At 49.5% G+C, this 4,048-nt stretch overlaps 1 protein-coding gene across 1 annotated transcript in view; it reads left to right on the top strand.

The window, feature by feature from the left end:
- The first annotated feature begins 3,379 nt into the window (after window positions 1-3,379).
- Window positions 3,380-4,048, top strand: part of JAK3 (Janus kinase 3) — a 16,304-nt gene continuing 15,635 nt past the window's right edge. The window contains exon 1 of the mRNA XM_077777123.1: window positions 3,380-3,775. The gene's annotated coding sequence lies outside the window, so the exon portion shown is untranslated. The remainder of the gene's footprint in view (window positions 3,776-4,048) is intronic.

Here is a 4,048-nt window from a genome sequence, read left to right as displayed (position 1 = left end):
ACATGCATTTATAAGCCCTTATAGGGACCTATGCTTTAGTTTCTCTAAATACGTAGGAGGAAAATGGCTGGCTCGGACGTTTAAGAAACTTCTAAACTGTTCACCACAGGGTCTGCACCTCTTTTTGCATTCCCCGACCCCGCCAAGCCCCACATGGTCAACACTTGTTATTGCCTGTCTTTTTAATTTTGCTCTTCCTACTGGGTGTAAAGTGCTATCTCAACTTGGTTTAGATTTGCATTTGCCTTACGGCTAATGATTTTGTGAGTATGTTCATGGGCTTGTGGGCTTTGGTGGAATGTCTAGTCGTATCTGTTGGCTATATTATTTTTTTGGTGCTGCTGCACGTGGGATTTTTAAAACATTTCGTTTTCCAATTGTTTGGTCTCATGTAAGAGTACATAGTATATAAGAATTCAATTCAATTGTTTTTGTTTTTTCAATTGAATTTTTATATTAACTTTTTCACCTGTGACCTTGCTAAATAAATGTATTAGTTCTAATAGTTGTCATAGAGTCCCTTGGAATTTTTACATTATAAATAATCATACCAATCTGCAAATAGGAAGGGTTTTGCTTCCTCCTTTTCAATCTTTATGTTTTGTGTTTATTTTTCTACCCTCATTGTAATAACTTTGACCTCCAGAGGAAAATCAAATAAAAGTGGTGAAAATGGACTCCTTGACTTCATTCCAGCCTCAGGAGGAAACAATTCAGTCTTTCACATTAAGTAAAATATTACCTATAGATTTTTTTTTTTTTTAGAGACCCCTTATCAGTTAGATTTACACACACTTTGGTAAAAGTTTTTATGAAGGGGTGTTGAATTTGGGCCAGTCTTTCCCGTATCTGTTGAAATGATCATTTGGTTTCACTGTGCTTTAAGTTTGCACATTTTCTACTATAAGAGAGGCTGAGGTCATGATCTCAGTTTGTGAGTTCAAGCCCCCTGTCAAGCTCTGGGCTGACAGCTCAGAGCCTGGAGCCTGCTTTTGATTCTGTCTTCCCCCCCTTTCTCTGCCCCACCCCTGCTTGAGCTCTCTCTATCTTTCAAAAATGAATAAACAATAAAAACATTTTTAAAAAATTCTGAGAGAGAGAGAGTGTGTGTGAACAGGGGAGGGCCAGAGAGGGAGACACAGACTCTGAAATAGGCTCCAGGCTCTGAGCTGGCAGTCAGCACAGAGCCCGACGCGGGGCTCGAACCCACAAACCATGAGATCATGACCTGAGCCGAAGTCGGATGCTTAACCAACTGAGCCACCCAGGCGCCCCTAAAAAACAACTTTTTTATTTACACATTCCTATTATGAGTGAAGGTGAGCATCTTTTTCTGGGTTTAGGAGCCATTTGTTAAAAAAAAAAAAAAAGAGCCATTTGTATGTCACTCTCTGTAACTTCTGGGTTCATATCCTGCTAAGCTTTGGCATTTTCTTACTGTTTCATAGGAGGTGCTTGTAAAATAAAGATATTTTATCCACGATATGGGTTCACGTTTGTTTCCTGTTTCATTTATTTATTCTTTGACTGTATTTATGAGCTTTTTGGCAGCAGAAAAATTGAGGTATTTGCATCACTAAAGTTTTCTGTTTATTCTTGAGCGAGTTCTGGGCTCTGCCTCCTTAAAACTTCCTCCTGCAACCTTCACGCGTCCCGCGCTGGGGATGAGGATGTCACCTTTGTCCTAACCCTGTTCCCTTCCTGCTCACTCTCAAAACACCACCATGGCCACGACGCTGAAGTTGTCAGCGCCCTAGAAACGCGCTGTCCTTCCTGGAGGGCTGGAGCCTCTGTCTCACGGCCAGCTCACCTCCGTTTCTGCTAAAACCACCCAGGAAGTCAAAGCAAAACGCCCGAGCTAAGCCCCTTAGCAGCACTTCCTGCCCCTAGCCTGCTAGGGCTCCTGCTGCCCTGAGGTCATACTCCTGCTCCTTCCTCCATCCACAGGGCCCTAGCTTCCAAGCAAGTCTGTCCTTGACACCCTGCCCTTCTCAGAAACACCGTGACCTGGCCTTTGCCAGGGCTCTTCCCTCCGCGCCAACTCCCCACACTTCCAGATCACTCTTTGGTCTAATCCCACTTGTCCTTGGATTTCAGTATCAAAGTCATTTCTTCCACGAAGCCCTCCCAGACTCAGGGTGTTTCCTAGCAGCCCAGCCCCCGGGGGCCACCGAAACAATTACTGCGTAGCTGTTCAGTATCGTCTCCCCCACTAGATCGTCGGCTCCACCGGGCAGAGACTGGGGCTGTCCTGTCCCCCGAGGTGTCCCCAGTGCCCGACACACAAGAGGTTTCCCCGTAAGTGTCTGTGGGTGATTGAACTAAAGTCAACACAGTACATCCATTCCAAAGCCATTTTTGTGCCAGGACGTGTGATGGAATTAGAGAGACGAAAAAGTCCTCTAAAATCTATCCTCAAAACTCTATTTTCTGGGCTAGGTCTCCCCAAGGATGCTGCCCTAGCCTCCTGACTTTTGCGCTCAGGGAAGCTTCACGGGCATTTAAAAAAAAAAAAAAAGATAAGTCAGACCTGCCCCTTGGTCACCACTGTGTTTCCCCCTCCATTCTCACCTCTTCCTGCCACTCCTGCCTCCTCTCTGTTCCTCACACTTCTCACCTCATTCTACCTCAGGGCCTTTGCACTTCCGGCAGCCCCCACCGCTCTTTCCTTGTCCTGCCTCACATCCCAGCTCAACTAATCACGGCCTCTACACAGAAGGCATCTCCTGCCCCCAGCCNCACAGACTGAAACAGGCTCCAGGCTCTGAGCTGGCAGTCAGCACAGAGCCCGACGCGGGGCTCGAACCCACGAACCGTGAGATCATGACCTAAGCGAAAGTCGGACCCTTAACCGACTAAGCCACCCAGGTGCCCCTCAGGCACTCTTTTTTAATTTTGTAAGTTTCTTTCTTTATTTTGAGGGAGAGACACAGAGAGCAGATCTGGGGGGGAGGGGCAGAGAGGGAGGGAGAGAGAATTCCAAGCAGGCTTTGCACTGTCAACACAGAGCCCAAACCGACCGAACTCACAAAAGGAGAGTTCGTGACTTGAGCTGAAACCTTCCTTTCAATGATGCTTAACAGACTGAACCACTCAGGCGCCCCACCCTGGTTTTCTTTGCTGTCTATAATCACTCAGTAATTGTCTTCTTGACGGAGCCTAGGGTGAGGTGACCTGAAGGCAGACCTGGTCAGGCCTGGTTCCCGCTGTTTCTAGGGCTGTGTGGAGAGCACGGTGCACAGAAGGGGCCCCGTGATCCCTCCCAGGGTCTCATGGGAAAAATACCCTGAAGAAGAACTTGACATTCATCTGGGGCAACTTCCCTGTTTCCTTCCTGGGTGCAGATCCAGCCCAGTTCCCTTTCCTGGGTGCAGAATTAGTTCTGCTGGTCACCCCACCCAGATATGCTACAGATGGGTAAACTGAGGCCCTAGGAGCTGGGGCATTTCCAGGGCTCCATGGTGAGTGAGTCGGGAGCCTGCTGAGAACCTCTCTGTGACGGGGGCCCTTCTCTGCGCTTGTCGCTCCTTCCTTTAGGTCTAGGGTCTCCAGCAGTCTGAGGAGGGCCGCTGTTGCGCAGGCTTCTGGAACTTTCCGCCCCTCCCTGGCTGGGCCCTCTTGCCTCTCCGTCCCCATCCCCCACATGGCCATGACTTTCAGTAAGTGAGCAGCTCAGGAAGCCGAGGGGCCCACACAGGAAGGAGCCCAGTGGGACTTTCCTCCTGCTGCCTCCCGCTCTGCCCGCCGTCCTTGGCCCAGGGTCCCCTGCTGCCAGGTAAGAGCTGGCGGAGCCGCACGGCTCTGGGGTGGGGGCGAGGGGGGAGCGTGTGAGTGGCTGTGGCTAGGGACAAAGGCAAGGCCTGTGAGGAAAGCTGCCAGACAGAGGCGGGCTGGGGGGGGCTGGCTCTGTGGCTTCTGATACAGCTCTCTCCTCTCTGGGCCTCAGCTTTGTTTGGCATAAAATGACACCCCAAACTCCCAGCTCTCTCGACCTGAATGAATCACTGTGCCTTGAGCCTGGAGTTCATGGGTCCTGAGGGATGGGGAG

This window comes from Crocuta crocuta, unplaced genomic scaffold (assembly GCF_008692635.1).
Source record: "Crocuta crocuta isolate KB4526 unplaced genomic scaffold, BGI_CrCroc_1.0 scaffold77, whole genome shotgun sequence".
In the NCBI taxonomy this organism is placed as follows: domain Eukaryota; kingdom Metazoa; phylum Chordata; class Mammalia; order Carnivora; family Hyaenidae; genus Crocuta; species Crocuta crocuta.
The sequence above is the reverse complement of the archived record's forward strand: the minus strand, read 5'-3'. Positions and strand labels throughout refer to the sequence as shown.